Source organism: Macrotis lagotis, chromosome X (genome assembly GCF_037893015.1).
Source record: "Macrotis lagotis isolate mMagLag1 chromosome X, bilby.v1.9.chrom.fasta, whole genome shotgun sequence".
Lineage (NCBI taxonomy): Eukaryota > Metazoa > Chordata > Mammalia > Peramelemorphia > Peramelidae > Macrotis > Macrotis lagotis.
In genome coordinates, this window is record NC_133666.1 from 442,624,391 (window position 1) to 442,635,254 (window position 10,864).

Genomic DNA, 10,864 nt, shown 5'->3' on the forward strand with positions numbered 1-10,864 from the left:
TTTATTTAAAAATCAGATTAAACAATGGTTTATCTATTTTATTTTATTTTTTATAAAATTAACTCAGTTTTATTTATTAGGGTAATGGTCTTCTTACTTTTTTTCCCTTGTTAAATAGTTGTTTATTGGAAAAAGTGGGCTGAGGAGGGGTCATTAGATTCACCAGAGAGCAACAACACCACACAGGTTACAAGTGATGGGAGAGGTCAGCACAAAGCTCTGAGATCTCAGCCTCTTCCTGGACTGTATGGGATGGTGCCTGGAGTGTTAGGGCATACCCAGGTGGGAAAGCCTTGACTTAGTAAGCATGGTTAGAGAAAAAGAGTGACTCGCTGGCTGAAGTTCCTGCCTTTCCACTTGGAGTATATTTGCCTTGAGCAGCTTGGCTGTTAGCCGTGGCCCATTTGATATATTCCTCCTGGGGAGCCTTGACATTTCCTTTTTTTCCAGCCCAGGTCTTGAGAGCAGAGGCCTGCAGGGCTTGGCCATAAGAAAAGGTCAGGGCCCATGGTTTATACAGGGGGCAGGTATTGATGGCATTGAGGTTGATGGAGGCATCCTTCTCACTCTGACCCCCAAACAGGAAGGTGACACCACTGACTCCAGGAGGCACAGTCCAGCGAAGGGCAGTTACAGTTGCCATTGCATTCTCCTCATGTGAGTATTTCTGGGTACAGGCAAGTCCAGGGGTGACCATGTTAAGTTTTAGCAAAGTCCCTTCCAAATAGATATGGTGGTCACTCAGAGCTTTGTAGACAGCAGCCATATCAGGCCAGCATATTGGCATTCTCCATGATGACAAGTGAGGAAGGTGTATTCTCCTCAATGTTTAGTACACACCGCCACTTGGCAAAGTCAGCTCCATCCTTCTTATACTGGGCACAGCACTCATTCAGCCCATCTAGACCTTGGGTGGTAGTCTCTCCATTGGTTCCTTCCAGGGGCATGACACCTTTGTCCACCTTGATGTCAACAATCCCCACAATTTTATGACTATGGGGAAAGGACAACCATCATAAGCTTTCTGGTACAGTGTCTTATGGAAAAGGATGACACCTCCAATGCAGGAATTCATTCCCTCATCTGCTGTCAGAAGTAGCTGCCTGTAGAGGCGATGATTTTCCTCTGTGTTCTCAGTTCCAATGGATTGTAGCTGCTTTGCAATGCTACCTGTGGACTCATCTGCTGCCAAGATTCCCTTGCCTGGGGCAACAATTTTGTGAGCCATCTCAGAGAGTTCTTTCTTTTGCTCTGGTGTCAGTGCTGGATGTTGGGCAGGCAAGTTTTCCTTGACTGTGCTGGTTGTTTCCAGCTGGAGGAGCCGAACTTCTGCTGGTTTTCTTACTTTCAATTTAAAAATCTCTCCTATAATTTTCAGAATTTCTCATTTGGTATTTAATTGAGCATCTTTAATTTATTCTTTTTTCTAGCTTGTTTAGTTGCATACACAATTGATTGATGTCCTCTTTCTCTATTTAATTCATCAAAGCATTAAATGGTAAAAAATTCTCCTAAAAACTACTTTAGTTACATCCCATCAATTTTGGTAAGATTTTTCATTGTTATCTTTTTATTGATGAAATGATTGATTATTTCTATGATTTGTTGTTTCATCCACTTGTTCTTTATAATCAAGTTATTTAGTTTCTGTTTATTCTTTTTTTGTTTTAGATTTTTTTTTTTGCAAGGCAAAAGGGTTAAGTGCCTTGCCCAAGGCACACAGCTAGGTAATTATTAAGTGTCTGAGGCCAGATTTGAACTCAGGTACTCCTGACTCCAGGACCAGTACTCTATCCACTGCACCACCTAGCCGCCCCTCTATTAATTCTTGATTTCTCTTTCCATAGGCCTTTAATACATATAATTTTTATGGCATTATGACCAGAAAAGTATACTTTTATTATTTCTGCCTCTCTGCATTTGATTATAAGGTTTTTATATCCTAGTACATAGTCAGTTTTAGTTTAGGTGCCATGTACTGCAGAGAGAAAAGGGATATTCTTTTCTATCCCAGTTTTTTTCCCCTCTAAAATTATAGATCTTTGTGTCTCTTCACTCAGTGTTATTTATCCTCATGCTGAGATTCTCCTTATTTTCATGCTTTTATTGTTTTAACTTTCTTGCTTTTACATGCCTTGTATCAAATTAAACTTCTTTTATCTGATCTGATAGAAGTACTATCAATCAAAGTACAATCAATCAAAGGTTGATTGATTGATAAGCTTAAAGCACTAATAATCAAAGTTCAATCAAAAGCTGATTGCTCGATTGATTTATAAGCAGCACTGCTTCACAGTCACTAATTATTCTCCCCTCTTCTGTCTCATTAGAAATATACTTCTCAAGAATCAAGAATGACACCAAATTATAATAACTTTATACCTTAACCCCTTTTCAAGTAACCTCCACGGACCTACAATCTTGATGACCTGAAACATCATGCAAAGCCAAATCCTTGCATGAATGATTTATCCCCTTTCCTCAAAGATACTGCCTCCAAACCATCAAACTAAGCAACATCTTTTCATGTCCAGTCCTCCTAGGTATACTCTCTCCTTCCATCTCTATAGTACACTAACTATAGCCTTACAACCTTTCCCAAGCAATGTAGCAGGTACATTGTTTCCCAGACTCCCCCTCCCCCACCTTTAACATTCCAACTCTGGTATTTAAACACTTGTTAATTAAAGTATGGATTAAGATGCGATCACTTCTTAATATGTTTATGTGTAACCTTTCTAAGTAGGTTCCAACCCTTTGACCCTAGGGTACTTCAAATCTTTAAATGTCTTGTATATAATATTCATTTCTTATTTAAGTATAGAGCCTCTAAGTACTCTAAGTAGTGAGAGATCCTGAAGGTTTCTCTCTTAAGAGGTTTAAAATTGATTGTAGGCACAGGATCTTCCAGCATAGGATGCCCTTATCAGAGAAAGTACTGAACTCTGAGAAATGCTGAATTAAAATAGTTCAAAGGAGACATGAGACAAATAAGTATAGAGTAAACACCCCAACTTTTCACCAGGTCTATTTGTGCCTGACTTAGGATATAGGTATCTCCTATAGGTCTGATCACCTGCTGACTGTAATTTATCTCAAACATATGTTACTTTGATCTTCTTTGATAAAAGGACAAGAGCCAAACATACTCATATCCTCTAAATGCAATCTCTTCAACTATATTCAGTCCTTTAAGTATACTTAGAAAAATATATTTCTCAAGAGTTACAAGTGTTATCTTACCTTGTAGGGTTGTAAACAATTTAATGTACTTGACTTTAGCATTGATTCATTATTTACTCCCCTGTTTACTCTTTTGTGCATCTCTTGAGTCTTGTATTTGAAGTTCAAATTCTCTGTTCAGTTCTGGTCTTTTTATCAGGAAATTTTGCAAGTACTTTAGTTCACTGAACATGGATCGTTTCCCCCTCTCAGAATAAGCTGAATTTTTCAGGGTAGTAAATTTTTGGTTGTAATCCAAGTTCCTTTGCCACTGGACTATAGTATTCCAGGCCTTCCCATTCTTTAATGTTGAAGATGAAAAGTCCTGTGTAATTCTTTAGGTCTTTCTTTTGTATTTGAATTGTTTATTTTTAGCTGCTTGTATTACTTTCTCTTTTATTTGAGAATTCTCAAATTTGGCTATAGATAATCCTTGGGATTTTTATTCCGGGGTCTCTTTCTTGATTTGTTCTGTGTATTCTTTTTTTTTTTTTTAATTTTTTTTATTCTCATTTTGTACAAATGTTTTTTTACATTAATAAAATATTCTTGTTTACAAGCAAACAAAGTACCCCTCCTCCCCCATGAATATAAATAGACTTGTTTGGGCGAAAAAAGTAAAGGGGAGAGAAAAAAATTAAAATAAAAAAATAATAATAGTAATAATTGTAGGTATGGCCAGATGGCGCAATGGATGAAGCACCAGCCCTAGAGCCACAAGCATCCGAGTCTACATCCAGCATCGTAACCCCAAGAATCACCCAGCTGTGTGACATGCAAGACACCCGATGCCCACTGCTCTGCAAAAACCCCCAAAAAATAAAGAAAAAAAAAGACCCAAAATAAAATAAAATAGTAATAATAGTAGGGGTGGCTAGGTGGCAGACAGAGCATTGGCCCTTGAGCCAGGAGCACCTGGGTCCAAATCCGGCCCCAGACACCCAAAGATCACCCTGCTATGTGGCCCCAGGCAGGCCATCCAGCCCCACTTGCCCTGCACCCTCCCCCAAATAATAATAACAAAAGATGTGCTTGAGTCTTTGTTCCAACACCAACAACTCTGTCATGGGTGTATCTCATTCTTTATGATAAGTCCATCACAAAAGTTATTTCCATATTTTCCCAATGTTGCCATTGCTGATTGCAACTCCCTCCTTTCTTATTTCTCCACTACCGTGTACTCTATTTTCTCTCTCCTTTAACTATGAATCTGCTGTAGGGTCACTGAGTGGCACAGCAGACAGATCCCTGGTCCTGGGGCCAAGAAGCCCTTAGCCCCCCTACCACCCCTTAGGCCCAGAATCCACCTGGCCCTATGGTCCTGAGCAGCACTTCCAATCCCAGCCCCTTGCATGAAGTAAGAAAGAAAATGTGTTATATCTGGCCACTCTCCCCCCATGGTCCATCCTCTCCTCCTTTATTCATATCCCCACCCCTTCCCCCTGCTCCCCCCTCCTTCTTACTCCAGATGTCTATACCCCATTGAGTATATATGCTGTTTCCTCTCCTAGCCATCTCTGATGAGAGCAAAGTTTCCCTCATTCCCCCTTGCCTCCCCCTCTTCCATATCATTGCAATAGCTCATTGTAATAAAAAAAATCTTATGTGAAATATCTTGGACTATTCCCCCTCTCCTTTTTCTTTCTCCCATTCCATTTCCCTTTTTTTTCTATTGACTCCATTTTTACACCATATTTTATCTTCGAATTCAGCTTTCTCCTGTGCTTCAACTATAAAAGCTCTCTCTACCTGCTCTATTAACTGAGAAGGTTCATATGAGTATTATCAGTGTCATTTTTCTATGCAGGGATACATTGTAGTTCATCCTCATTAAGTCCCTCATATTTCCCCCCTCTCCTCCAATCTCCATGCTTCACCTGAGTCCTGTATCTGAAGATCTGTTCAGCTCTGGCAATTCCAAAAGGAACCTTTGAAATTCCCCTGGTTCATTGAAAGTCCATCTTTTTCCCTGGAAGAGGACATTCAGCCTTGCTGCTTAGTTCATTCTTGGCTGCATTCTAAGCTCTCTTGCCTTCCGATATATTGCATTCCAAGCCCTACGAGCTTCCAATGTAGCTGCTGCTAAGTCCTGTGTGATCCTGACTGGAGCTCCACGATATTTGAACTGTGTCCTTCTGGCTGCTTGTAATATTTTCTCTTTGACTTGGGAGTTCTGGAACATGGCTATAATATTCCTAGGGGTTGGTTTTTTGGGATATCTTTCTCGGGGGGATCGGTGGATTTCTATTTTGCCCTCTGCTTCTAGAATGTCAGGGCAATTTTCCTGTAGTAATTCTTTGAAAATGATGTCAAGGCTCTTTTCCTGATCATGACTTTCAGGTATTCCAATAATTTTTAAATTATCTTTCCTAAGTCTGTTTTCCATATCAGTTGTTTTTTCAATGAGATATTTCACATTTTCTTCTAATTTTTCATTTTTTTTTGTTTTGAAGTATTGATTCCTGATTTCTGGTAAATTCATCAGTCTCCCTGAATTCTATTCTTTGTCTGAAGGATTTGTTCTCCTCAGAGTTTTCTTATCTCTTTTTCCATCTGGCCAATTTTGCTTTTTAAAGCATTCTTCTCCTCAATAACTTTTTGAACTGTTTTATCCATTTGACCTAAGCTGGTTTTTAGCATGCTATTTTCTTCAGCATTTTTTTGGATTTCCTTGACTAAGCTGCTGACTTCATTTTCATGTTTTTCCTGCATCTCTCTCCTTTCTTTTCCCAGTTTTTCTTCCAACTTCCTCAATTGATTTTCAAAGTCTTTTTTGAGCTCTGTCATAGCCTGAGCCCAATTTCTGTTTTTCTTGGAGTCTTTAGATGCAGGAGCTTGTGCTTCCTCATCTTCAGACTGAGTATTTTGATCCTTCTTGGACTCATTTGCAAAATATTTCTCAATAGTCTTCTTTTTGTTTCTCTGCTTGCTCATTTTCCCAGCCTGGGCCTGGTTTGGGGTGTTTCTTGAGCTTTTGGGACACTCCCACAAGGGTCTCAGTGTGTGAGTCTCTGTCCTCCCTCCTGGTCTGTGAATGACCATAAGCACCTCCCTCTGCCACGGGGCTGAGGTGGAGGGGGCCCTGCTGTTCTATGGGGGTGCCTAGACTGCTATCAGGATCTGAGTGTGGTCAGAGCCCCAGAGTCCTGTTCCAGAGGCAGAGGACAGAGCTCTGCAGTCTCTCTTCACTCCCCTCCCTCAGCTCAATGGGCTCATGCCCTGGGAGCTCCTGCTTACCAGGTCCCCCTGCTTCTGTTTCCTGGATCAGGGCTGGGGGAAAGACCATGCTGCTCTCTGTGTGCCCTGAGTGCTGTGTTCCACGAGCTCGCTCTGGCAGAGGTCCCCCGCTGTTCTCCCACTTTGTGCTGGTGCTCCTCGGGGTGCAGCTCAGGAGACTCCCCCGCTGCTGTGAGCTGTGACTCCCAGTGCCCTGGGGCTGCCTCCGGGAGGCTGAAGTTCTTTGGCTCTGGCAGGCCACCCCTCTGGTGGGCTGCCCCTCTGGCCCTGGGGAGCAGAGCTTTTCTGCTCTTTTCCAGGTTACCTTGAGTAGGAGAACTGCCTCACTGGGACCCTTTGTGGGTTCTGTCTCTCGAAAGTTTAGTTAGAGTCCTTAGCTGATGAAAGTATCAGAGAGCTCCTAAGACTTGATCCCTTCTTGTTGCCATCTTGGCTCCGCCCCCTGTGTATTCGTTCAATGGCTGTTTTGTCCTCTTGATCTAGATGATTTGTAGTTTTCCCGACAATTTCCTGAAAGATGTTTTCCAGACACTTTTTTGATCTAGGCTTTCTGGTAGACCAATAATTTATGAATTATCACTTCTGGATCTGTTTTCCAGTCATTTGTTTTGCCTGAAAGGTACTTTACTTGCTCAATTTTTTCAGCCTTTTGACTTTGATAGAATCTTGAAATCTCAGAGATTCATTAGTTTCTATTTGTACAATTTTGATTTTTAGGATTTTATTTTCTTCAGTTAGTATTTTGGTTTCCTTTTCCATTTGGTCAATTTTACTTTTTACTGAGTTGCATTCCCTTTTCAATTGTTCAATTTTATTTTTTGAATAATTATATTCTTTTTCCAGTTGGTTATTTTTACTTTTAAAGTTGTTGATTTATTTGGTCAATTTTTCATAATTTTCCAGCATGTTTCTCATCTCTTTTTCCATTTTTCTTCTTCCTCTCTTCTTTGGTTTCTAAATTCATTTTTAAGTTCTGCTCTGAGGGTTTAGATTTGAGTCCAATTCATAGAGTTCTTTGAGACTTCCCATATAGGTAATTTGTCACTGCTTTCTTCTTCCTAGGTAACTTTTTTATCTCTATCTGCACAGTTAGTACTCGTTTAGCTTTTTTGCTCATTTGGATTCTTTGAGCTCTGCTTCTGGTCTATATAGAACATCGACCCAAATCTTTTGTGCTGTGACTGGGCTTTGATCCCTTTTTTATTGCCAGCCAAGACATTCCATGAGCAGCCCAGGCATTGCCTATGCAGAGGTTTATTTCCTCCTTTATGTCCTGGGTCTGTCTATGCAGTGATTTGTTCCCAACCCAGTATTGTCCCAGGATTTATATTTGATCTGAGGTTGAGACTATCTCTGCTGGCTTGCTATCTGGCTCTGGGACCTGTGCTATTGTCTAACTAACTGGACCTGTATTGTACTGTGGCAAAAAGCCTCCAGCTTCTTTCCTGCTTTCCCCCCTACCACTAGCAGGGCTTTACTTTTCCTTTCTCCTTGAAGAGACAGACCTTCACTGAAAATTCTCCATGATGTCTATAATTAAAACTTGTTTCAATCCATTCCTTTTTATTTTGGTTAGATCTGTAGTTTTAATGTCTATATAGAGGCCTAGTATCTTCATCTCAGAAATCTCTTCCCTACTTTCTGAAGTAGATCCTTTCTCTCTTTTTCTTTGGTACTTGACCCAGTAAATTAATGCTTGAGGAATCAAAATTGATATTCCCAGAAACACCTAGACTTCTAGTTTTAATAGCTCCTTAGATTCGTTTAATAACAGATTTATATTACTTCAGTCACAGAAAAGAACTATGATATCTTAAATCATTCATCACTGAAGTGTACTATCTCCATGATTTTGCATTCCTAAATTTCCTTCTCTGGTAATATGTTCTTTTCTTCATTTTTTACTTATCTTTCACTCTTCTTAAAAATATTTACTATTCCTTTTAATCCCATGGCTGCTCTTTCACATCCTTTTTTCTCAGTCTATCATTCTGATTTCAGTATGATTTTTTTCCCGAGAGCTGCCCAGAGCTCTGATTCTTAATCTGCTGTTTATGAATCAATTTCAGAAAGTCTATGAAATTGATTGAGAAAAGTACTGCTTAATTTTCTAAGGCTTCTAACTAAAATTTATAATTTGATTATGATTAAGAATATGGGCAACCAACATTATTTTTGAGGAGTCCATGAACTTTACCAAATCTACAAAGATTTGGTGACACAAAGAAGTTAAGAACTTTAAGCCTATAATGTATAGCTATTCAGTTTGCTATAGTGTATTTATGTTTCTTTTAGAGAATCTGTGAGTAAAGTGGATAGGCTGTTAAGCCTGCAGTCAGGAAGACTCATCTTCCTGAGTTAAAATCTAGTCTCAGAAATCGAATCGCCATATGACTAAGCACAAGTCACTTAATCTTGTCTGTCTCGATTTCCTCATCTGTACAATGAACTGAAGAAAAAAAATGGCACAAACTACCTCAATATTTTTTCCCAAGAAAACCCCAAATAATATCATGAAGAGTAGGGTACTATTGAAAAATGGTAAAAAAAAAGTGTACATATATTATGTATATGTTAATGTACATATGTATATTAATGTACATATGTATATTAGCATATATATATATATATACACATAAACATATGTTTTTATATACATAAACACTTCAGTATTTGCTTAACCATGACCCTTTCCAAGTCATTAAGATCCAGTTGCTCCTTATTGCCCCCCAGAACTGTACAAGTTTCTGGGTTTTTCTTTTAAATTCTTTCAAGGGATTTCAGGCCAAGATGACAGAGAGAGAAGTCAGGCACCATTTTAAGTTCTCCTGGCTTTTCCTCACAGTTGATATGAATCAAGGCTGTTAACAGATTTTTGGATCGGCAGAACCCACAGGAGAACAGAAGAAAATATCTCCCAGTAAGTTCTTTTCCAGGGAGAACATGGGCATACCCAGAACAGAGAACAGAAACCCAGAATGGTGTGTGGGTGAGGCCAATGCACTGATCTGAGAACCACAGAAGAAGCCTTTGCTGTGTGCATGACCAGAGGAGGGGGAGAGCTCCAGTGCAGTTCCTCAGATACTTCTCTGGCCAGCTCAGCTGGTCTGGAAGACCTGGGTCATGAGTCTCTAATTTTCTGAAAAGTTTCCAAGTTTCCAACCCAAATCCTCAGTATTCACACTTGGCCTCAAGGCCCCAGATAGAAGCAGATTTTCACCAATGCTGTTTGCTAGGAGAGAACCTGAGGTATTCCTAGCCCAGATTGTGGGAGAACAACAGAGATGCAACCCCAGGCCTAGGGAGTGGATGTCCAACACCTCCAACACAGATAATCCAGAGAAAACTTCTGGTTCCTTAACAGAGTGTTCAAAGAGCAACTCTGGAGAGTTCTTAAATCCAGTGAGCAGGATCTCTAGGGATCTCAACAATGAATCAGTTTCGATACCAAATATGCCTGCCCCAAGTGGAATAAAATCTAAATTCTTAGAGAGGAAGTTGAATGAATTACAGTAAGTCATAAACAACAAAACTACTGGTCAGGGACCTCTATTTCCCTTTCCCAGGAATAGATAAATCTAACTATAAAATAAGCAAGAAGGAAATTAAGGAAGTGCATAGAATTTTAGAAAACTAGATATGATAGATCTCTGGAGAAAACTGAATGGGGACAGAAAGGAACATACCTTTTTTTTCCCGGTGGCACATGACACCTACATAATAACTGACCATGTATTGGGCACAAAACCCTCATAACCAAAGGCAGAAAGGCAGAAATATTGAATGCATCCTTTTCAGACCATGATGCAATAAAAATCATTGCAATAAAGGGCCATGGAGAGATGAACCTCAGCCTAATTGGAAACTAAATAATACAATTTTAAAGAATGTGAGAATCAAATAACAAATCACAGAAAGAATTAATTATTCCATCCAAGACAATGACAAATAAATAGACAATACACCAAAATTTATGGGATACAGTCAAAGCAGGTTTTAGGGATTTATTATTTCTTTAAATGCACACATGAAAAGAATAAAGAGGAGATCAATGTACTGAGCATGGAAACTAAAAGTTTGAAAAAGAACAAATTAATAATCCCCATTTAAGTACCAATTTAGAAATTCTGAAAATGATGAAATTAATAAATTCAAAAGTAAGAAAATTATTGAAGTAAAAAATAAAATCGTGTTGGTTTTATGAAAAAAATCTATAAAATGGATAAACCTTTGGTTAATTTGATTAAAAAAGAAAGAAGAAAACCAAATTACTAGAATCAAAAATGAAAAAGGTGAATTCACCACCAATGAAGAGAAATTAAAATAATAATTTGGAACTGTTTTGTTTAACTGTAAATAAATTTGATAATCTAAGTGAAATGGATGAGCATTTGCAAAAATATAA

The 10,864-nt window shown here is 39.0% G+C and overlaps 1 pseudogene; it reads right to left on the reverse strand.

The window, feature by feature from the left end:
* Nucleotides 1-298: 298 nt before the first annotated feature.
* Nucleotides 299-10,167, reverse strand: LOC141499241 (fructose-bisphosphate aldolase A pseudogene; annotated as a pseudogene).
* Between the last annotated feature and the right edge of the window lie 697 nt (nt 10,168-10,864).